Below are 24,371 nucleotides of genomic sequence, written 5' to 3' on the forward strand. Positions count from 1 at the left end.
CTATCTGTGTGGTACTTCACGGTTTATAAAGTGTTTCGCGTCCATGATCCCACTAAGCCCCCCATGAAACCCTGTGACTTATGCAGAGTATTAGCATTTCCATTGTTCTAATGAAGGAAAATAAGGCTCAGGGAGTTAAGTGCCTCGTTCAGGATTACGCCTTGAGGATGGGCAGCCTTGAGGGACCCAGTTCAGGAAGTCCTCCTTCCAGGGATCCAGTCACCCCTCTTGCCATGCATGGTGCTGCTCCAGGGTCCTCCTGCCCTATTAAGCTTATCCCCCATGACGGTGGTGGAATTCTGTGATCTAAATATATTTGCTCTTTGACGCTGGTTCCTGATGGAGCTTCTAAATCCTTTGGAGTGTCCTGGGTCTTAAAAATATCTTGGTATGCTAATGAGAGTACTGGTGTCAGGGAGCCCCCAGAGAGCTGCAGGATGGTGACTCGGTGACTCATTTCTTCTTTAAGATTTATTTCAGAGTGAGAGGGTGTGTGACCGGGGAAAGGGGACAGAGAGGGAGAGAGAGAATCCCCAAGCAGACTCCCCACTGAGCACAGAGACCTATGTGGGGCTCCTATTGAATCTCAACCCTCAAGGTGATTCTATTAGAAGGTAGAACTTTCAGGAAAGTTATTAAGTCATGGAGGTGGAGCCCTCATGATGGTATGAGTGCCCTTCTATGAGGCATTCTAGAAAGTTCCGCTGCCCCTTGCACCTTGTGAGGATATGGTAGAAAGCCATCAATGGGCAGTAAGTGGACCATTCTCCAGACACCAAGTGTGCTGGCATCTTGGTCTTAGACTTGCCAGCCCCCAGAACCATAAGACATTTCTACTGCTTATAAGCTATGGAACCTGATTTTCTTTTTTTTCCTTTTCCTTTCTTTCTTTCTTTTTTTTTTTTTTTTTTAAATGTATAGCAACTGAAACTGACTGAGACACTCTCCTTTTCCTCTTTCTTTCAGCCTCTGGCTCCTTCGAAGTGGCTGGGGAAAAAGCAAGGGTTCGGAAGCTACGTAATCCGCTCGGATCCTGCCTTCCCTACTAACTAGCTGTTTGATCTTAGGCTGGTCTCTTAGCTTCTCTGGGACCATTTCCTTCTTGAGTGAAGTGTGCATGACAGTAATAGTACCAAACACAAGTTTCTTGTGAGGATTAATAGGATAAGGCTCCGAACCCGGCACCTGGGAGCTAGGTCAAGAATTTGAGTTCTCTTCCCTCCTGTACATGACTCTGCTCCCTATCCCCGCTCACCAGATCTCAGAACGACCGCCGACCTGTGGAAAACTGAAGGATCACACCTGTGTTTATTTGCATTTATCTTGCCTTTTCAAAATATGTGGGGAACAGGGAGGAGCAGCCCCCTCCCAGGGTTGTGGCCATGGGGATGAATTGGTGGTAGATGTCAGGAGAGCAGAAGGGAGGGCTCCCAGGGCAGCCACATCAATTTCCTCCTGTCTACCATCACAGGAACATTCTAGAACCTTCAGATCATCTTTGATTCCTTTTTCACCCTTCTCCTAGATTCAATTTGTTGTTCTCTCTACAGATATTTGAGAGCCTACTATGCGCTAGACACTTCTACATCCTTTGCTTCCAACACATCCCTCCTGTGACTTTGTCTGAAGGTGACCCTCCATCTATGGGCTGCCTACAACATAAGCCAGGCCCACTGTGTTGGCTGGCTCCTCCTATCCCCTCTGTTCTCACAACCACAAAGGAAGGATGATCTAGTGTCCTTGTTTTGCAAGCTGGGGTCCTGGGGGTTAGTGAGGTTAAAGGGGCTGGCCGGCATCCGACAGCTAATGAGTCAGGAGCCAGAATTCAAACCTGTAGTGGCCTTGTTTTGTGCTAGGACTGCTGCAGTAGCATCCCCACTCTTCCCTGACCTACTCATGCTTTTCATGTACATTTCCAAATCTGTCTTCTGGTGTTTGCCATAGTCTGCAGGTGGAGCCATAGCTCTCCAAGGAGCCCCTGTGCTTTGCACGTGCAAGTTGGAGTCCCTTTTCTGAAGAGCAAAATGAACCCTCCCTTCCTCTGTGAGGCCTCTCCTGACCCCCTGGGGCAGAATCAGTAGTTCTGTTTGCTATTCCTACAACACTTGCCTCTGATTCTACCATATCACCCATCCTATAGAGTACGGTCACTCTTTTGCATTCCTGGCAGAGTCTTGTGTTTCAGTGTCTCCTATAGTCCGTGTATGGCACACAGAATGTTCTAGATGGGTTGGAGCAGAGTTACCCAAACTATCAGCGCTGTCCTCCTACACATTCCCCACCTGGGGCTGCTTTCCCGGCACTGCTTTTTGTGAGACCCATGCCCACGTGTGCCCCATCAAGACCTCTCTGGGGGTGTCATTCTTTCAAGAACTAAGACTAAGACTTAAGAACTTAAGACTAAGAGCCCGGAGTCCTCTGCCAGGTCTTGGCCCCACTGTTGTCTTACCCAGTGATTGTGGCAGGTCTCTGTTGCCCTACCACTTCTCATCCCTCTGAGCACCACCCCATCACTGAAAGAAGCAGCTGGAGAATGTACCCTGGCTCCCCAGAAATTCCTGTGGGTTCGGATGGGATAGGAATCACCCAGACGGATGGATGCCGGCCACGTGCGGTTGTGGAGATAAGCACCACATCCACAAATCACAAGGATGCAAATTACAAGGGAGGACATCTTCCAGAGAGCAGGTCTCTGTGTCCCCCTGGGGAGGGCTGTAGGCTTTTTCTGCAGGTGGGAGGAGCCTTCCATTCCTCCGGTCCTCCAGAACTGGGGTGATGACCTTGTGCTCACATTCATGGAGCTCGTTTTCCCAGGCTTTGTAAACACTGTTAGGAAGACCCCTCACTGCCCTGAGGGTGGTCCCTTAACCCCCCTCCCCTACCTGAAGAGGAAAGGGGCTTGCAAGGGGCTTGTCTGTCACCAGAGAGCAAGGGAGTGGAGGTAGGATTTGGGTCCCTCTTTGGGGAAAGGCCTAGGGCCCAACAATCTGACAAGCCAGAGGACAGCTGCTGGGGTCCCAGACAGGAGCCTAAACCCAGCAGAGGGCGAGGAAGAGAAATGTTCACTTCCTGCTGGTTTCACCCAGCCTCTGGGCTTGGCTTGAGAGACATACTCTTCCCGGCCGGCTGTCCGTTGAGTGATTTTTGTCCCTGAACATACGTTTGTCCCTCTCTGGGCAACTTCTGCCCTCCCGCCCCCTGGCCCCTTTCCGGTGGCTCTGGACCAAGACTCTCCCTTCACCAAACTTTGGTGAGGCTCCTCGGCGTGTTCTTGTCTACTAGACCATGACCTTGGGCTTCTGAGCGTGTCCTTGCAGAGTCCAATTGTAGCCAGGATCCTGTTACACCGGTTTAGGGAGATGCCCTCCCCATACCTGCTCCTCCAAGCTGCCTTCAGCAAGACACCCCCCCCCCCCCGCACTGAGGTGTCACTCTTGGCAATTTTCTACTCACCGCTGACCCCCTTACTCTTTTCCTTGGCTGCACCTTCCCACTGGTCCTTGCTCTATTCAGACTTAAGTCTTTTTCCACTATCCTGATAGTCCTGATTAAAGCCTTCCTCCTCATTCTAAGAGTCTCGGGATACTTTTTTTTTTTCCCTTTAGCACTGCCCCCACATCCTGAGCATGGGCAGAGGCAGAGATGAGCGAGAGTGAGTGAGTCATCTCACACCTTCCCACCCTTGTCTGTCTTTGGTCCCGACTGGCACCATGAGTAGGAGGTGCCGCAGGAATCCGAGTGGGGCTCGGGGCCTCAGGACCCCCCCTCACCACCACCACCAAAGGAGAGGGCAAGGCAAGAATGAGCTGCTGCTCCCTGAAGAACAGGCTGCCTCGGGACGGGTGTCTCACTGGTAACAAGCTGCCAGTCCGTGTAGAACATCTCGGTTTCCCTCATGTGCCCCCGTGTACAAGGAATTGTGTACTACTGTCTTGATTTTCTGAAGCAAATGAAATCTGACCTCGAGTCCCTTTCAACCAGGTTGGCCACCCTTTCTCTAGGGCTAAGGTCATTCTCAGAGCAGGTATTGGTCTTCTGGTCCCCACTGGTTCCATTAACCTCCCCATTACCAGACCTACATGACCCTGGAGGAAGGGGGCGGGGCTGTGTTGCTTCTGCAACAGTCTGGAGGACAGGAAGGGGCTCTTGCTGGGGTTCTGTGGACACAATAAGTCATGGCCTCTGAGAGCCTCTCTGCTGATGAGATTAGAAATGCCCCTGCTTCCCGTGTTTCCCACAAGCCCTCTTTCTTCCTTCTCTGCGAAGGCCTGATGTAATCCATCCAAGAAACCAAGGGTGGACATTGTCTTCTTGGTGACCCCTCTTGCCTGCCTCTGAGCAAGCCTTGGAGCAGGTGGCCAGGCTTCATAAGAGGAGGAGCACCACCTCCATTTTCCCCTCCTGGGGTCCTGAACTGACACCTTCGAAGGTGTTCAGGTGGGGGAACCATCCTGTACACTTACCCTCACAGCCCCCCACAGCCAAGGGCTTGGACAAGGCTTAACAACTCTCTGTATTTGTTTATAGAATTTGGAATGGGGAAAGGGTCCAGAGAGAAGATGAGAATACTAAACCTCTTGCTGGGGCGGAGCCCGCACCCAGTCCACCTGCCTGTCTTTGGAGGTGAGGGTGTACTGTGGACTTTCTGCGGGGCGGGAAACCTCTCGGGTCCCCCCCCCCCCCCGCAGTTCCAGGGGGCCAAGGAGTGCTTGCCCACCCAGCACGTGCTGGGGCTGTGCCTGGGACCCGGAGTCTGCCCCTGAGGGCCAGGAGGGAGTGGCCACTCGCCCCGCCCACCTAGTGCACGGGATGCTAATGAATGAGGCATCACAATGCCGGTCCCCTCCGGGCCCCAGGCTCCGATCACATCTCCATTAATACACTCCTGGAGTTCATTGTGATTGGCATCGCTACAATAAACAGTAAATGAGTGAATAATAATTGGCCATCTATTTGAAAGTGTTACTGGGGGTTGCCATGGCAATCCCACCTTTTATTAAGCCGCAGCTGCTGGGACTGAGGTGGTGGAAGGGGCCTCCCTAAGCGCCCTGCGGGGGCGGGTGGGGGTGGGGTCTGACCTGCTGCGTGACCTTCCCCAAAATCTCCGGAGTCCAGGGGCCAGATCAGGGGGCACTGCCCTTTTTTGTTTTTTTCCTTTCCTTTCCTTTTTTTTTTTTTTTTTTTTTTAATTACCTGGGGCGTTTGGAAAGCCTCCTTTAATCCCCAACTAGCAATGAAAATGTCTCCCTCTTGTCTTTTCCTCAAATCCTTAAGGAATGAGGTAGGGAACAATGTTTCACTTTTGCCCTGAGAGGTACCCGCCCTGCCACCCTGAACTAATAGTAAAAATGAAAATTAGAAAAATTCCGAAAAATAAACCTCATTTTAGGGGCAAAAATTATATTCATTTTATTTTAGAATGATTAAAATCTTACAGCTAAGGTGCTATTATCCTGTCTTTATTATTCCTCTCCCTACCCACCCTCCACAGTGAATTCTAAATCCCTCTATGCAAGGAAGAGATTTTAATGTGAAACCACCTAGAATATCAGATCATTGTAATTCCTGTCCACCAAGAGCAAGCGGTACAGTAGCACATGTAAGAATGTAAGACCCTTTTTCTGCATCTGGGGGCCATACCGTTTCACACACGTACAGAAAAGAGATTCCGGACTTGTTCGCTTTTTGAGTCTTGCTGAATTCTGATCTCCATGTCGCAGGATGGAGAGCGCAGGACCACAGAGACACCAGGAACCCGCCCCCCCCCTTGATTTCTGTGGATTTTTAAAACCAGTAGCTTATACTTACACTTGCTCAGACCGGTCTGCCTGCTGTGGCCAGAGCCCGTCAGGTTGGGAGATCAGCACAAAGCAGGGAAACATTAACTTTAAGAAAATATCTTTTTCCTACAAAAGGTATAGGTTCCATTTTCTATAGTTTATTTCCAAATACTTCAGCATACAGTGTGAGCGGAGTGGCCAAATTTAGCAAATAAAAATACAGAACACAGAGATAAATGTGACTGTCTGACAAATACCAAATATTTCCTAGTAGACGTATGTCCCTGATACTGTGTTCTACCTGCCAACCCTACCGGGGAGCTATCCTTTTGATCGGAATTCTAGGGGGCTGTGACCATGGGAAGAATCTTTTCTTTTTTTTTTTTTTTAAGATTTTTATTTATTTATTTGACAGACAGAGACCACAAGTAAGCAGAGAGGCAGGCAGAGAGAGAGGAGGAAGCAGGCTCCCTGCTGAGCAGAGAGCCCTATGTGGGGCTCCATCCCAGGACGCTGGGATCATGACCCGAGCCGAAGGCAGAGGCTTTAACCCACTGAGCCACCCAGGCGCCCCGTTGGGAAGAATCTTGATTGGGAAGTACATTCTTCGGGAGTGGGACAGTTGGCATGTGAAAGACCTCAAGAAGAAACCACACTCTCTGGGCCGCGATAGCAAGATTTTCAGCTGCTTTTCTCTTACCAACACCAGAGGCTTTGTTCATTAGCATGACAGATGTTAGAAATGGTTTTCCTTGAAACAAGGAGGGCTTGGAATCTGTGTATTGGCCAGAACAGGGTCCGACAAGAACCCACCCTGCCCTGCTTGGGCATGCGTTTACCAAGCCCACCGGTAGCACGTGTTCTTTGGAATAGCACTCCTAAGATTTTAAACCAGTTCTATTTATAGCCACTCACCGGAATCTCAAACCTGCCACGTAACCCACCACCAGAATATTGCCACATCCCTCTGCCACACGCTCTGCTCAGAGCCTCGAACTTCCTCGTTTATTGGAAAGACCATTTGCTGGAGGTCAGCTTGCGAATAAACATTTGTAGGCACCAGAGAGTCTTGCCTGAAAGTTGTGTTTCTTGTAACATAACCGGCCCCTGCAAGAGCGCCTGGTCTTCAACGACCTAGGGAAGGCCTCAGATTGGTCGAGGGTGGTTCCTAACAGGATCTTGCAGGAGCCACGGTCGAGCCTTGGTTCTCCGTGTGGGACTAAGACAGGAAGGGCTGAAAGGAGGAGTGACGGGTCCCTTGGGAGCAAAAGTTACATTCAAGGAATCTTTTATGGCTTACCACTTTAACCATTTTAATATTTATTTAATTGGCTTTTTTTTTTTTTTTTTTAAATTTGACAGAGACACAGTGAAAGAGGAAACACAAGCAGGGGGAGTGGGAGAGGGAGAACCAGGCTTCCCATTGAGCAGGGATCCTGATGTGGGGCTTGATCCCAAAACCCTGGGATCATGACCTGAGTAGAAGGCAGATGCTTACGGACTGAGCCACCCAGGCACCCCTTTAGCCATTTTTAAATATACGATTCAGGGGCGTTAATTCACAGCGTTGTGGCAGCCTTTCTCATCATCTCTCTGACCTGGAGTGACCGTGGGATTTGGGCTCCGAAGGGGATCCTGAACTCGGCTATCCCTGTGTGACCGTGGGCAAGTTGCCCAGCTTCTCTGAGTGACCTCTTCCTTATTTTTAAATACAAACCTCTTTTTCTGCTTTTGTTGTGAAAATCAAAGTAAGATAAGTCAAGGAACTTAAAAAGTGAAGGACCGTGTCGCATATTACTTGGGTTCTTGTCCTTACTGTAGGTATCAGAAAACGCCAGAAAACAGAAAGCCTTTTCCCATTTTATTCCAATGCTGCTGATTTCTTCTGTTGTCAAGGGTTTTGCCCATTTCTCAAACACCATTGTATACAAACACCTTGAGGCTCAGTATCTTGTAGCTCAATTTATTACAAAACTTTGAAATATTTAGAGGTAAATTCAATTAGTAAAAGTGTAATTACTGCCTGAATAAACTATACTTTAAATTTTAATATGCCAAAGAGGATCATTTTATGAGCAGAACAAGCTCTATGTTATACATTTTTAATGCTCGTAAACTAACAAAGTGACATGTGATCTATAAAAGACACTAAAAAAATTACCTTGTTCATTTTCACACCCCACCCCACCCCGAATCTCCATCCTGTCCTCAGCCAGAACAAATGAATCCATTTTATTCATGGGCTTCAACAGTTCCAGGCATCCTGCATGCTTAACTAAGCCCATACTTTGCAGCTTCACTAGTCTAACCGGGCCAACTGGAAGAAAGACACCATCAGGGGTTAGGACCCAGGGTTCAGCAGAGGAGGGAGCAGAGGACATTTGCAAAGAAGTTGCACTTTGCACCAAGTCACTAGCCTGCAGCGACCCAGTTGAACTGACCTCTGCCCAGCGCTGGTCCTGGCCTTGAGCTCTTGGAGGCGGGGGCGTGCGTGGGAGGGCAGAGGTGCTTGCTCTGCAGGGTGGAGCAGGGTCCGGTGGGAGGAAGCAGGTGGGGCATGGTGGGCTCCGGTCTTCAAAGATGCCTGGGGACTCTGCAGCTGCCTCTGTCCCAGCACATGCTGCTTGTCGACAGCCTTGAACCTGGGCCAGCTCAGGGGAAAAGGCAAGAGAGGAAAGAAAGGATGGAGTGGGTCCCCCCAAAGCAGCTCCTCCCTTGCCCGTCCACATTATCTAATTTTCAGCTGGGCTTCCAGCTCACCGGAGACATGAGGCTCGGAGTTGGCCAAGCTCTCACCCGCAGGTTCCCAGACACTTGGAGGGCCAGTGATTACCCGGTAATTACCCCGTTTATTGCCTCATTACAGGTGGTCACCTTTTGGCAGGCATTTCCCTGGAAAGGTCCCTTCCCAGCACCGGGTTCTCAGCACCTGCAAGGGAACAGGCAGGCCCGCTGGACCCTGCTGCTGCAGCCCTGCTCCATCGCGCTCCCCTCTTAGACCCCCTCACCCCACCCTGGCTTGCTCTGAGGCTTGGTCCTGCTCCAAGGCCCCCGCCTCCGCTTCCACTCCTGGTTGGCAGGGCCGGTGGGTCACACCAGAACCACTGCCTCGTACTCAGCATCGGCCCAACTCCCAGGCCCTCCCCGGTCACAAGGGCGAAGGCCCTGCTGGAGTCTCGGGGTCTGGACCTCCTCTGACGTCCCCACCTCTCTCACACCGTGGCTGCAGGTGCGTGGTACGTGCAAAGGGCCTGTCGGGTGTCCCATAGATCCCGGGCTGCTCGACCCCTCCCAGTTCTCCCTGCTTCAGTTCTCACCCTGGGCAACCGTAAACACACCTCCCATTCCGGTGAGTGGAACTTCCGGGACTGCTGCCTGGGGAGCAGGCCTTCGAGATGGGGAGGCAGGGTGTGCCGACGCTCTTCCAAATAAGTGACCTGCAAAATGGACTTGGTCAGAGGACAGTGGGGCTGGAAAAGAGAACTTGGGGATATTTATTTATTTTTTAACGGAATACAAAGGAGTAAATCCTTTTCTTTTTTTTTTTTGGGAGGATGCAGAAGATGGGACTTGGCTTGGACTCATGGCCCATAGCTCTGGAGGGACCTTGGGGCTCATCTAATCTATCCCCTTATTTTGTAATGGAAAGCTAGAAGCCTGTAATGAGGCGGTGACACCCTCCAGCAGATCACTAGGGAACTGGTCCCTTCAGCTGCCAATCCAGGGATGCCCCCTCTGTGGGCAGCGTCCTGTTTCCCATCTTCCAGTCCATTGTTTCCGCGTGCTTGTCCCTGCCTCCCCTGCTGCGGTATTTGAGGTCGTCTTGTCTGTTTACCTATGGCTTGTGCAAGATCCGGGTCTCCTGCGGTGGCTGGCCTAGGCCTCCATGATCCCCCTGCTTTCAACAGTTTTTTTTTTTTCCTGTTGAGCCTGGGGCGCCGTAGGACTCCCATTGTCTTACAGGTACCCCCCCCCCACATTCTCCTGCACCCCCGCCTGGCAGGACACCCCGAAGGGCTTCCTGTCTGTTCACCTCCCTGGGCACGTCCTCCTTCCTCACACTTCCAGGAAGAGTCCTCTTGCCTCAAAAAATACCCCTTCTAGGAAGCCCGAGGGAAATCTGGGCCAGGCCCGCTCCTGGCCTCCCTGTCAGGGCCTGATGAGGGCCTGGACCAGCAGGGGTGCGCCTCCCGTTTGCACATGTTCTGCTCCGGAGCGCGGGCTGGGACCAGGCTCTGGATCTTATTGTCTGCTGCTTCCTCTCTGTGGAAGCTCTCGTTGCTAAGTTACAGCCGCCCCTTGCACAGGCCTCCCAAGCTGGGGAAGGGGAGATGTACAGATGGCGTCAGGGTCCTATGCAAGCAGTGCTCGAGGCCTCGGGCCAGAAGTCTTTGTTTAGGAGAAGGACTTTATCTCCTCCATCGATCCAACTAATATTTATCAAACACTTCCTACGTGCCAGGCTCTGTGCCAGGCGGCAAGGAGGCAGGCATGAGCCCGCCTCTCCACTCGTATCTGGCAGCCCACTCCACTCTTTGTTAACTACGCTCCAGATCTCCAGCTCCCTAAGATAAGGACAGCGCCGGACACCGTACGTTGATCGCTGTAGCTGGGCACTGTTCTAAGGGGTTAATGCTTACCTACTCATTGGATCCTCCCTACAGTGTTGTAAGGTGGTGATTCCAACATTATCCCCATTTTATGAAGGAAAACAGGCACAGAGATGGGAGCAGCCATTTACGTGGGCCAAAAACTAGGATGGTTTTGATTAAACCCAGCACGTCTGATTCCCAAGGATGTCCTTTGAGCCATGGATGCTGCTGTTGTGGTCTGCTTATGTTTGGAGCAATGGGAGGCAACAGAAGGTGTCAAGCAGGCGGTGAACACGATCGCAGGGTTTTTCAGAACCGAGAGTAGCCGTGAAAACAGCCAGGATCAGGGCAGGAGTGGGTGGAGACGGGCCTGGCAGGAGGCCTGTGCGTGGGGCCAGGCGAGAGCTGGTGGAGAAGGAACGACATCGAGGGCATTGGCTTGGGTAGAATCAGACCCACAAAGAATCATGTCCACGTTTATGGCCTAGGCTGAAGTTCTTATTTTCCAGTGTCTGCTCTCAGCTATGTTCTTTTTCTGCCCTTTGGCACCTTAGACAGAGTCTTTAATTTTATGGTCACCTTTGGTATTTGAAAGACACAGTCCAGTCAAGTTTAAAATTCAAATCCCAATCAGGCTCAAACTTCATCTGTTCCACCTTCTCCAACACTAACCAGGCTTTGGACTTGGAGCGGAAATGATGTATGATCTCACCTTTCCTAGTTTTCCGGGCTTCGGTACCTCGTTTGGAGCAGAGGGGCAGAGAGTGGTCAGGTCGCAGGGTGGGCACTTCCTTGTCTTTGTGCTTCTGAGTCCATTCCTCTGGCTGAAGGCTGGGGGAGCAGCTACAGCCACCGTGAGACCCGAGGATGCCTTCCTGAGCCTCGTCCCTCACCGAACACCCAATAAATACATGCAGATTGAGCAAATGACAAAAATGAACTCAGAAATGTGTAAACAGACGTATGATCCTGCAGGGGGTGTGGGAATATCTGAAATGAAATCTCCTGAATGGCAGGTTTTCCGTGTGTCTTCACCTGGGTTTGGGTGTAGACAACAGCGTTGTCTACGTGTATAGACAAAAGGAGACTTCAGAGGTGGTTTTTGACGGTGACAATTCTGGCCTTCAGTGCCCCGTGGTCCAACTCACGACTCCAATTCTAATTTCCCTGCACAACTTTCATCCTTCCGTCAAACTCCTTGCTCTCCGGTACGTTGGGATATCTTTGTGTGATGTTGCCTGTATGTGGGGGCTGAAGGGAGGCCTCTCCCAAGAGTCTGTAGATGAGGAAACGAGGATTGTCTGCTGAGAATTCAACTTCAAAATCTGTGCAGAGCGGAGAGCTGCAAGGTCACCTTCAGGAGATAGCGTGGTTCCCTGGGCGGCCATGCCTGACAGTAACCGGATTGAATGAATTAATACACCTACAGGGAGCATGTGTTAGTCTGAAGTCACACTGCTTAGCCGTGGTACAAAAAGGAAGGAGAATCCCCAAGGCAGTGACCATACAAAGGAGAGACTGCGTGTGGGCCAGCAGACCTGTAAGGTGATGGCCAGCCCTGTTACGGTGAGGGAAGTGAGCCCTGTAGTCATTCTCTTTCTGTCTATTTCTGTCTCCCTGGCTAGACCGTCTTTGCCAGGGAGATAGACACATCGTTTCATCTTAGCGTGATGCCATTATATATTAGATGCGTCTGCTTGTTTTCCTTATTGAGATAATGCTTCATGCGTGTCTTACAGAGTAAGACCTCCACAAATATGAGCTATTATCGGATGATGAGTTGGCTTTCTACACGAGAGGATGTACTAGTCAAATGAACAGAATTACTCTATCTCGGGACAATATAATTCTTGATTAAAAAATAAACTGGCATTCCAAGTTTAGACAGGCTAAATGTTGATAAGGCTCTGAAATAGGACTCCTTCTTCAGTGAGCTGAGAAAGTCAAGTGCTCCAGCTTGCAGGGCTGGCCATCAAACCCTGGATGGAGTGAAATCTCTTTTTTTAAATAAATAAACAAATTATTTATTTGAGAGAGAGAGAGGGTGAGCATGTGAGAAGAAGGGTAGAGGGAGAGAATCTTCAAGCAGACTCCCCTGCTGACCGCAGAGCCTGACGAGGGATTCCGTGAAACAAAGAGTCGGACACTCAACCGATTGAGCCCCCCAGGAGGCCCTGGATGGGATGCAATCTTGATGGCCACCCCAGCTTCCTCTATCTAAAGCCCCGCCTTCCTAGACGGCTCAGCTTAGCCATGCCCACCACTGACACCAACAGTATGAGCTCCCTTATCCAGTTCCTTTATACCTGCTCTCTGCACCCCCAGGACAAAACACAGGTGGGCGGAGGTAAACCATCTGAGTTAGGCATAGGGGCTTGTAAGTTACAGGATCTAGAGATGCACTAACTCTGTGATGTTGGGCAAACTCCATCACCTCTCTATGACTCAGTTTTCTTCTCTGTAAAATGGGTATCACAGCATCTACTTTGTTGGGGGCCAATGATGAATGCATGTAACCCACGACCTAGCACGAGCTCCGTAACTGTTCATCGTTGTTGTTGGCTGAGCACACATCCTATCCCTGCGGCTCGTGTGTGAGCTCCCTTCAGCAGGGCTCTGTCTGTGGACTTTCGTTCCTCCATTGATAAAATGGGAATTGCAGTAATAGTATAGGGTTTTGGAGAGAATAAGTTAGAAAATAAGCATGAAAACTCCGTTGGTTCCTGTACGTACCAGGTGTTCAAGGAATCCCTTCCATTATTCTAACTTAGTATTATGGTGCAGATTTGCAGGTCTTCAACTAGGCCTGGGCCTTGACCATGATTGGCTTTGGACGTGTGTGTGACTGTGGTCATGACCGGCCCTTCACAAAGGCTAGGATGCTGATGCTGTAGCTCCCCTTCCTGGGGGTGGTGGTAGCTGAGGCCAAGGGGCTCATTGACCGACTCCCGGGAATTCCCGGAAACGAACTCCTGACTACAGGCATATTCTACTCCTCGTGTCCGAGACGCACTCCCTCGCTCACACTCTGAGGTCCAAGCAAATGTTCCTTCTTCGATCTTCCTGACTTTCTCCTTTCATTGCATATCCACTTACCCCTAACTCTTCCTTCCTCTAGCTTTTCGTGCATGTATCATGGCACGAGACAGACTTTTTTTTCCATTCATTCATATGTCCTATATATATGCATACAGACGTGTTCTATATATATCTACATCTATATGTTTGTACTAGTAGGCAGAGACCATGCCTAATTCATAATCTACTCTCCAGCATCTAGCAGCAGCTTAATTGAGGTTATAGATAAGGCTAAAAGGACTGAAAAAATGTTCAGTACATGGGCCATAGGCTCCTTTTCCAATGCTGGGGTTGTGGGTTGTTCTAACCCACTGTATGCCTGAACTAGGTCCCTGCTGTGACCAGGAGACCACCTGGGAATAAGTGTGTGACTGGACAGCAAAGAAAGATCAAAATAAACTCAGGCCTTCAGACAGAGCCTGGCACCGAGCAGACCTAAGGCTGTTCTTACTCCTGAGCACATGTGCGGGGTGCAGAGACACCGCACAGGTTGGACAGCAGGAACAGAGGTAGTCTGGGCCCTACTGTCCCAGCAGATTTCTTCTGAGAGGTGAAGTTTTCCGTCTCCCCCCACCCCAGAAACCCTGGAGAAGGCAGTGGGAGCTGTTTCTGTTTTTCCTTCGGTCCTGGGTAGAGGGAGGTGATCATGGCCTTGATCTTCTGGACCCTCTGGCTTGCAGACATCGGAGTGATCCCGGACACGGTGGGTTTTAGGACTATGGGGAGACTCATGTATTCACGAGTCTTAAGGAAAGGATCATTACTGATAAATAAACACAGGCATTGTTCTAAAGCAAAATTTGTGTTTTTCTCTCAAGGGTCCTGGGAAATCAACAAGCAGCCCACGTAGCTGAGAACAGCCAGGCAACCCCTCCCGACCCCAGATTACTGCTAATGATAAGAGCTGGAAGACCAGCTCCCTGCACATGAGGGAGGGGGGCTCTACCCCCTGAGGTTAGAGATGTGCTTCATCTTTTGGGATTTTCCACAATAGATTTATTTTTAGCAAGAAAAGACTTAAAATCTCAGCAACTCAGTACAACTTGTTTGCTTAAAGCAAGTTGCTTCTCGGGAGGGAGATGGAGGAGGAGGTTTGAGAGTTCTCTCTGACCACAGAAGAGAATATCATTTTGCAGAAGTCCCCAAGAGTCCTGATCCCAGCAGGCAAGCTTCTGGGGGGACCCCTCTGAGAAATAATGTTCTGTTCCTACAAGCCCCTCAACTGTTCTCTGCCCCTTTTTTTTCTTCCTGCTTTCACGGAGGTATACTTGGCATACAGCATTGAATAAATGTTAAGTATACAACATCATGATTTGACATACATATGTTGCAAAACAATTACCACCATAAGTTTTAACTTCCATCTATTCGTATAGTTACACATTGTTTCCCTTGTGATGAGAACTTTTAGGATCTGCTCTTTGGTAGCTTTCAGATTTACCATAAAACAGTATCAACTATAATTCTCTTATGCATTATATTCCCATTACTTCTAACTGGAAGTTCCTACCTGTTGACCCCCTTCCTCTAATTCCCTCTCCCCCAGTCACCCACCTCTGGTAACTACATGTTTTGTTTTTTAATTTTGTTAATTTTTTTTTAGGAGTTGGGGGTTTTTAGATTCCATAGGTCAGTGTGTTCATACAGTGTTTGTCTTTCTCCATTTGACTTATTTTGCTTAGCATAATGCCCTCAAGATCCACCCATGTCATTGCCCCTTTCCTAAACTGAGGGAGTCTAGGACCTTGTTTCCTGAAGACTGTCTTATGGATCTACAGTCCCAGAATTCGTGGCTCTCAGAGAAAATACTCTGTAGTCAGAGGGGCTGGGAAATACTGCCCACTCTACTTCCCTTAGTTCACTCCAACTAATATTGCTCTTTTGTTTTTCCTCAAATATACCAGGCACATTCCTGCCTCAGGACCTTTGTACTTGCTGTTCATTCTGGTTGGTATGCTGTCCCTCCTGATATCTGCACAGCTTTTATATCCAATTCTTTACTCAGAATTACCTTTTTGGTGAAGTCTTCATGAGACACTTTTATGTCTCACTTCTTGTTTTTTTTTTTTATTCTTTTCTTAGCACTCACCACTGACTTCAGTGAATTATGCCACTTTCTGTTCTTTAACTTAGGATTACTGAATTCTATTTTAAGGGTCCCTATGGCAGGGGAAAATAAACATGGCAAACTGTTCATTGGCTTTTAAAGCTTCCGTGGAAAGTAACACACCTCATTTAGGCTCCTATTTCATGGGACCGAACAAATCCCACAGCTACATCTAACTTCAAAAGGAAAGGAAAATGAGTGGGGAACCTGAGCCTAAAAGGAGAGCTGGAATGTCTGTTAGTACTTATGACTACCGTTTCATACTCTTCAGTGGCTTTCAATGGCTCATGTGGTTAAGTCCAAATTCCTTTATAGAACTTTACAATCTCTGCATGATCTGGCTTTGCTGACCTGTTAGATTCACCCTTCAGCTTAGAGGTCATTTCTTCCGGGAAGCCCACCTTGATCCCTCTGCCTGGGTAAGGGTCTCTTCACTGGATGTATTTCCAGAAACTTGGAACTTCTTAGCACATCACTCCTTGATGGTATCTCTTACTAGAAGCTTCCCCGTGATCCATCAGTCAGTCTTAAAACCCATCCAGTTGGGGTGCCTGGGTGGCTCAGTGGGTTAAGCCTCTGCCTTCAGCCCAGGTCATGATCTCAGGGTCCTGGGATCAAGCCCCACATCAGGATCTCTGCTCAGTGGGGAGCCTGCTTCCCTCTCTCTCTCTGCCTGCCTCTCTGCCTACTCGTGATCTCTTTCTCTCTGTCAAATAAATAAATAAAATCTTAAAAAAATATATCCAATCTCTCATAACCAATGTTTCAAAAAAAGAAATAGGACATAATAAGACACACAATAGAATATCTTTGTAGTAAGGATTAGTCATGTTCTGTGAAATTTTTGTCTCAGTGTATGTGTGTGTGCATGTTCACGAGAGCGCGGGTGGACTGGTCTTGTGTGTTGGGTTGACTTGTAAAATGTATTTCTTAATCTGGCTTGTGGTCAAGGACTACACGTTCGGTGGGGCCTGGGACCACCTCCGTTTCATCTATCCTGATTCCGCAGTGCCCAGCCCTGTGCTTGCACAAAGGGACTTCAAATTCTTCTCTTTAATTTATGAATGAATTCTCTGCGACTTCAGCTACGCATGAAGCTTCATTAGAAGCAGGGTGGCTGGTTTGGGTTGACTGTGTTTCAGTCCTATTGTTCTTGATGAATAGAGGCCAGCTTCGATTTCCAGTGCCAGGACTACCCTCTCTTCCTGTGCCCAGCTAGACAGACAGCTCTCTGCCTGTGCCCAGCTGGACGGACAGATCTCTGCCCATCTCAGCAGTCCTCTGCGTCTGGGCACAGATGCCTGGAAGAGTTCTTTCTTTTAACCAAGGCCTGTTGGCTTCCTTCTTAAATCCAGTACTGTCCTTAGGCACAGGGATAGTAAGTTGCTATAAGTAAGTTGCTCCACTAAATTTACTCTCAGGAGTCAGGAGAACAGGAGCTCAAATACCATTTTGTTACTGGTTGCATGAGTGTAAGTGGGATGCCTCTCTGAGCAGAAATGTCTTCCTCTCAAATCGAGGAAAAAAACTCTCTCTCTGAGTTGATGTAAGGATTGGAGAGGATGTTTATTATTCACCTCTGGCCATGTAGGCATTCAATAAATCATGGCTATTTATTCTCATTATTATTATTATTTTATTGACATTTTAAAGTACTTGAAATTCATCTACAAGTAGCTCCTTTGAGCGAAGCATCATTTACAACAAAAACGTGCGAGTTTCCCCGGGAGGGTTAAAGATCTGAAGTCATTATCAATATCTTCAGTATCTCTCTCTCTTTTTTTAAAAGATTTATTTATTTTAGAGAGAGAGAGAGGGCATGAGCAGGGGAGGGGCTGAGGGTAGAGGACAGAATCTCGAGTAGACCCCATGCTCAAGGGGGCTTCATCTCGCAGAGATCACAAGCTGAGCTGCAATCAAGAATGGGCGATGAGGGGTGCCTGGGTGGCTCAGGGGTTAAGCCTCTGCCTTCGGCTCAGGTCATGATCTCAGGGTCCTGGGATCGAGCCCCGCATCGGGCTCTCTGCTCAGTGGGGAGCCTCCTTTCCCCCCACCTTCTCTCTCTCTGCCTGCTTCTCTGCCTATTTGTGATCTCTGTCTCTGCCAAATAAATAAATAAAATCTTCAAAAAAAAAAAAAAAAGAATGGGCAATGAACCCATTGAGCCACCCAGGACCACCTTTAGTATCTTTTGTGACATTAAAGTACAAATATCTTAGTATCTGTAGTATCTTCATAGTATGAGTATCTATATTATGAGTATTTGTAGTATCTTTTTGCACCTGGGTGGTAGGACTAGCTTTAGCATCTAGAGTAGGAGTATCTGCAGTATCTTTTAGCATTTTTAAAAAAGATTTTATTTATTTATTTGACAGAGAGAGAGGTCACAATTAGGCAGGCAGGCAGAGAGAGAGAAGAAGCAGGCTCCCTGCCAAGCAGAGAGCTTTTAGTATTTTTATAGTAGGAATAACTATATCTTTATTTAACATAGGGTCAGCTGATCAGGCTTTGCTAGGAGGGAAGGAAGAGAAAAGAAGCCTGGGGTGAGGGAGGAGTATGGCCAGAGGACAGAGGAGGGGTCTAGATGTTCTATCCCGTACAGGTGCCGTCTCTGTTGCAGGAGGCGAATGCGGTTGATGCTCCGTCTTCGTGTCTGTTCCCCACTGTGCTATGTATCCCTTTTAGCAGGTCGGCCACATCTTTGCCAGAGACAAGTGCAGAATAAAAGTGTAGGGCCTCTTGTTCAAAGAGGAGGAGAAAAAAAGCTTTTGTCTTTCTCTGGGTGTGTCATGGTGTTTATTTGCTATATACCGTGTGCTCACTGCGCCGCGTGATCCATGCAGGCAAATACTGACCTGCACTGGCACCAGATCCTGGCTGGGACTTGCACAGGCTGTACGCTCCCTGGACCCTCCCGCACCTGCACCCTCCGGGGAGGGGCTCTGAGCACCTGCCCTGGGGAGGCAGCCGGTAGGAGAGTCAGAAGCACGCAAGCTGATGTTTCAAGCCCCAGCACGTGCTCTGTGGTCCGGTCAGACTCCACCTACAAACTCCACATTCAGAGAGAAAATGATCAAGAATTTTGGATGACAAATAGAGATCATCAAATCCCAGGCACGGGGCTCCCTTCTGCATGCAGGTCCCTGTGTGACCAGCGTGGTCACGTGATGCCTATGAAGCCAGTGCTGCTTCCTTGATCTCACGAACCCCGGCCTGGCCGCCGTCTGCCTCTGGCCCTCTCCAAACCTTCTGTCTTCATCCCAGGCACCCTTGGGTCCTGGGCAAAATCCCTAGAGGCTGCTGCCTCCTCTCCCTCCTCCTGATTCTCCCTACGGCGTGGCTAGTGGGGTGACCGTCCTTCTCTACCTGCGCAGCCCCGTGGTGGGTGCAGCTGGGAACTGGAGCCAGAAGAGAGAAGGTACTCCCTCCCAGTGTGTCTGCTACTCCCGCTCCCAGCGCTTGTCAAGAGGTCTCTGAGTGAAAAACGACTATTTGTGTACATTATTGATCACCTACCCGGGAAAATGACTGTAACCTTTCTATCTTGGCAACCACAGAACCCACCCCCCCTGCCTTGGCCGGGAGCAGCCTGGAGGTTTTGAGTGCCGGCCAGGGCTGGGGAAATGTTCGCCGTGGCCGGCCCGGCGGCCTGCTGCCTCTCTTGCTTTCCCTCTCCACCTGGAAAGGAAGAAGTGCTTGATGGGGAACAGAGCAGGTAGACTTGCAAGAGCCAATACACGGAAGCCTCAGACAGAGGCTTCGTCCACTGTCAGAACAAAGCACAGCTAGAGGGCTGTGGAAACCGGGTCAGAACTTGGGATCTGGAACTCCTGTGCCTGGGTTCGAGTCCAGGCTCAGGTACTTTCAGCCTGTATGCCCCGACACTCTGTTTTCTTATCTGCAGAATATGTCTAGAAATAATTCCTGTTTCATCGTACCCTGGATGGGAGTGGCAAATGAGCTAATGTGCAAAGAAAGTGCTTCTCAAGCTGTAAAAATATTTGCCTGCCTTGTGGGAGGTGATAGAGAAAAAGAACTCAATTCATGATGGTAATACTGGCTTGGGGTACTCTAGCCTTCTGGGTCCTATACTGTGCTTAAGAACAAAAGTACTAGTATTCTCTTGTTGGTGCAAAATACTGTTATTTCTATAATAGTAAAATAATAGGACTTAACTGTTATAATTTATATAATCTTATATTATTATGTACTAGTATAATGTTTGTATAATATCAATAAAATTTAAAGTAGGTTATTATATTCTAATAAATACTGAAGACTATTATTTCAGAAGTTGTAAAAATGTAAAATTGGAATTATTTACACCCTGAGGCATCTTGGGAGGGATTTCCTGCATTAGAACTTCTAATCAAAGAAGTGTTATTGAGAGAACATTCTGATCGTATCCTTCCTCCATTTAAAACTTTTCAAAGTATCTTTTTTCATTTTTATTCCCATTTCGCAGTATTACTAGTAAAGTCCGGTATTATTACTTATGTTAATGATTTCTATTTTTTCCAGAGCCAGTTTTGCTCTCCATGGGCTGCCAGAGGGGTCCTGAGTGGGCTGAGAATTGGGGTAGGACAGAGGATCATAGGGAAAGTGTGAGGAGGAGGAGAAGGTGTGGGGAAGAGGTTAGGGAAGAAGAGATAAGAGGTCCCTCCTCTCCTCTCCAAGCTGGCCACCTCTCTGGCCTCCACGCTCCCAAGTGGCATTTCCTCTGCCCCGCCCTTCCCTTGAATCTACTGGGTTTCGACGTCCCTTGTTTGGGGACTAGGACAAAGGACTCGCAGCACTGGAACTGTCCAGCTTTCTATTGGAATGTCTGAAGAGAAACTCATTGTTATAAACCTCAAGGATTCAATATAAAGAGGATTCATTGTGCTTTTTTAATTTTGCTGTTGCCATCCCTGTGAATAACATGGGAAAATTGGGTGTCGGACAAACTCTGCCGTATCTGTCACCTTAGCAAATTCCGTCACCTTGCCGAGGTTCTGTCGGTCTCCTTCTCTTTAAAATGGGAGTTAATGGGGCGCCCGGGTGGCTCAGTGGGTTAAGCCTCTGCCTTCGGCTCAGGCTCTCTGCTCAGCGGGGAGCCTCCTTCCTCCTCTCTCCTCTCTGCCTGCCCCTCTGCCTACTTGTGATCTGTCAAATAAATAAAACCTTAAAAAAAAAAAAAAAAACCTGGTCTACTCCAGTGCTAAAATGTTTTTTTAAAAATAAATAAATAAAAATAAAATGGGAGTTAAACTGGGCTGTGGCCGCAGGTGAACGGCACCTTCCCGACGTGTTTTGCGTGGCTCTTGGTTCATGCTGGAGCTCGGTGAAGATGGGGCCTCCTCCTTAACGATTCTCCGGCCCCACTGTACCACTCTAGCCCCGAGAGCCATCTAATTAGATGAATCGTAGCGCGGTCCCCCCTCCTACCCCCAGACAATGTTTAATCACTCAGTCTAACCTCTCCATGACACAGCGTTTGTGGCCGCGGCTGTGGTGGTGAATTGAATTCTCTGATTAACGGAGTGTTACTGAGAAAACCCCTTTTGTCCTCACCTGTGCAGTCACACATCTTTGTAAAAGAGAGTATAATCTGTTTTCCTGCCTTAGCAAGTAGGGCTAGAAACAAAACGGGCTCTCCGTCTTTTTGACGACTCCGTGCCCCTCTCAAAGCACCGCACAGTCCTGAACAGAAAGGGCAGACAATTCTGCACTGAGCGTGTCCTGGCCTGGAAGATGGATTCCAGAATAACACCTACACCTATTTTGTTAGCTTGCCAGTTCCTTCTCTCTTGAGAAAATCGAGCATCATGAGCTATGGGAGTGTGTGGTCAGGGTGAAGAGAGAAAAGGCACGGCCAAGCCAAATTCTTAAACTAATGGAGGATGCCCTGTGTACCTTGGGGGCTGTGGTCATTTGAGAATTCCCTTTAGTTCGAAGGTACTTGAGCTGTCTGTCCTAGCCGCAAGCTCCCGGTTCCCACAGCCAGACCCGCCTCTGGGAAGAGCGGTGCGGCTCGCTGCCCAGTTTCCTGGGGACAGAGCAGGGAGGGCTGTGGGTTTCTAGAAGTTTCCTCTGATGCACGCATCCCAGCAAGCAGAGGCTCCCTTGGCATGATTAGCCAGCGTCTGTATTTGCGCTGTTTTCGCACGTGTCATCCTCCCATTCCTTCTCCCACAAGGGTCCCCATTTTACTGGTGAAGAATGAGCAGTTCAGAGAAGCTGAAGGACTTGACTAAGGTGAACCAGCTGTGGCCGGGCTGTCAGATGTGTGAGCTCCAAAGCAGTTTGGTCCCCCCAGGCTCTCTCTCTTTTATATTACAAATGTTATCCTATTTAAATATGTTTGGATCATCCACAGTGCAGTTAGAATGACTCTGTGTTTCCTTGATAAGTACTTTTTATTTTTGATTTTTATTTAAATTAACATATAACATATTATTGGTTTCAGAGGTAGATGTCAGTAATTCATCAGTCTTATAAAACACTCAGTGATCCTTACATCACATGCTCTCTTTAATGCCCATCACCCAGTTACCCCAACCCCCCAACCTCCCCTCCAGCAACCCTCAGTTTGTTTCCTATGATTAAGAGTCTCTTAGGGTCTGTCTCCTTCTCTGACGTCATCTTGTTTTAGTTTTTCCTCTCGTCTTCTGTTTTGAGTGAAACAGAAGTGAAATCATATATTTGTTCTTCTCTCATTTATCTTGCTCAGCATAGTACCTTCTAGTTCCATCCACATCCTTGCAAATGGCAAGATTTCATTTAATGGCTGCATAGTATTCCATTGTGTATATATACACCGCATCTTCTTTATCCATTCATCTGTTGATGGACATCTAGGTTCCTTCCATAGTTTGGCTATTGTGGACATTGCTGCTATGAACATTGGGGTGCATGTGCCCCTTCAGATCACTATATTTGTATCTTTAGGGTAAATACCCGGTACTGCTATTGCTGGGTTATAGGGTAGCTCTATTTTCCACTTTTTGAGGAACTTCCATGCTGTTTTCCGGAGTGGTTGCATCAGCTTGCATTCCCACCAACAGTGTAGGAGGGTCTCCCTTGCTCTACATCCTCGCCAGCATCTGTCGTTTCCTGACTGGTTAATTTTAGCTATTCTGACTGGTGTGAGGTGGTATCTCACCATGATTTTGATTTTTATTTCCTGGATGCACTTTTTCATGTGTCTGTTGGCCATTTGGACGTCTTCTTTGCAGATATGTCTGTTCATGTCCTCTGCCCATTTCTTGATGATTATTTGTTCTTTGGGTGTTGAGTTTGCTAAGTCCTAACAAACTTTGCTAAGGATACTAGCCTTTTATCTGATATGCCATTTGCAAATATCTTCTCCACTTCTGTCAGTTGTTTTTTGGTTTTGTTGACTATTTCCTTGCTGTGCAAAAGCTTTTGATCTCGATGAAGTCCCAGTAGTTCACTTTTGCCCTTGCTTCCCTTGCCTTTGGCGATGTGTCTAGAAAGAAGTTGCTGCGGCTGAGGTTGAAGAAGTTGCTGCCTGTGTTCTCCTCATGGATTTTGATGGATTCCTGTCTCACATTCAGGTCCTTTATCCATTTTGAGTCTGTTTTTGGGTGTGGTGTAAGGAAATGGCCCACTTTCATTCTTCTGCATGTGGCTGTCCAATTTTCCCAGCACCATTTGTTGAAGAGACTGCCTTTTTTCCATTGGACATTTTTTCCTGATTTTTTGAAGAGTAGTTGCCCTTACAGCTGAGGGTCCATTTTTGTGTCTTCTGTTCCATTGATCTGTGTGTCTGTTTTTGTGCCAGTACCATACTGTCTTGGTGATTATAGCTTTGTAATAAAGCTTGAAATCTGGAATTGTGATGTCACCAGTCTTGGTTTTCAGAATAACTGTTTTTTTTTTTTTTAAAGATTTTGTTTATTTGAGAGAGAGGGAGGGTAGGAGAGAGAGTGAGTAATCGAGCATGAGTGGGGGTGTTGGGGCAGGGAGAGGGAGAAGCAGACTCCACTCTGAGTGCAGAGCTTGATGTGGGGGTTGATCCCAGAACCCTGGGATCATGACCTGAGCTAAAGGCAGATGCTTAACTGATGAATCACCCAGGCTTCTCTAGAATAACTTTTTAACTGGAGCAAGCTTTATCCTAATATCTAAGTGATATCCACCAGACAAACCTGTGGGGGGGGGGCAGGGAGGAAGTGGGAAATGCAGGGCAGTGTCCAGAGCAAAGCTCTGCGGAGGATGAAGAAAGAGCTGTAGAAGTGAAGGACTCTAGCCACGTTATTGCATTTGATCCCTACAACCTGAGGGCTCAGATATTATCTTCTCCATTTTACAGATGACAAAACTGAGGCTCAGAGTGATTAAGCAATTTTCCTAAGGTCATGGAGCTAGGAAACAAATAAGCCAGCTGGATCTTCTTGTCTCTCCACCTTCTATTTTTCTACTCCACTTTGTTGCCTTCTAGGACATTGGATACCTGTGGGATAGGTTTGGGTGGTAATTTTCCAAGGCCTTTGCAGACATGGAGAAACCCATGATTCCCATGGATGTTCCCAAGCGCACTGGGCGTGCAGATGAGGAAACTTATTGGTGACACTTTGGGCACAATAGGAAGAACAAAAACAGCAGCACCCAAGCTGGGCAACTACATCCCAATGCCAACCTCAGAAGCAGTGACCTTCCAAAGGTTTAGGGACCATGTTTGAATTCTGCAGCACTTCCTGAGCCAAAAGCCAGAGCTGATGCTCCCTAGATCACATCATTGTCCCCACAGGGACACAGAGGGAACTGAGTGTGTGTTTTGAAGCACCTGTCCTTACCAGGGTCTCTGTA

General features: G+C 48.3%; 2 long non-coding RNA genes across 5 annotated transcripts in view; one reads left to right on the plus strand and one right to left on the minus strand.

The window, feature by feature from the left end:
* Nucleotides 1-24,371, plus strand: part of LOC132012925 (uncharacterized) — a 142,384-nt gene that overhangs the window by 14,225 nt on the left and 103,788 nt on the right. The window contains exon 3 of one of the 2 annotated variants that reach the window (XR_009402814.1): nucleotides 967-1,054. The exons of the other annotated variant lie outside the window; for it this stretch is intronic. This is a non-coding gene — a long non-coding RNA (uncharacterized LOC132012925). Of the gene's footprint in view, nucleotides 1-966; nucleotides 1,055-24,371 lie in introns of those variants that run through there. 2 annotated transcript variants of the gene reach the window in all.
* Nucleotides 7,654-9,103, minus strand: LOC132012913 (uncharacterized). 3 transcript variants are annotated; one of them, XR_009402808.1, is made up of 3 exons: nucleotides 8,988-9,103; nucleotides 8,625-8,709; nucleotides 7,654-8,431 (listed from the first exon to the last, which is right to left on the minus strand). It is a non-coding gene; the product is annotated as an uncharacterized LOC132012913 (long non-coding RNA). The 3 variants fall into 3 exon arrangements; XR_009402807.1 differs by having other exon boundaries at nucleotides 8,655-8,709; nucleotides 8,988-9,102; XR_009402809.1 differs by having other exon boundaries at nucleotides 7,654-8,422; nucleotides 8,655-8,709; nucleotides 8,988-9,101.

This window comes from Mustela nigripes, chromosome 1 (assembly GCF_022355385.1).
Source record: "Mustela nigripes isolate SB6536 chromosome 1, MUSNIG.SB6536, whole genome shotgun sequence".
NCBI classification, from domain to species: domain Eukaryota; kingdom Metazoa; phylum Chordata; class Mammalia; order Carnivora; family Mustelidae; genus Mustela; species Mustela nigripes.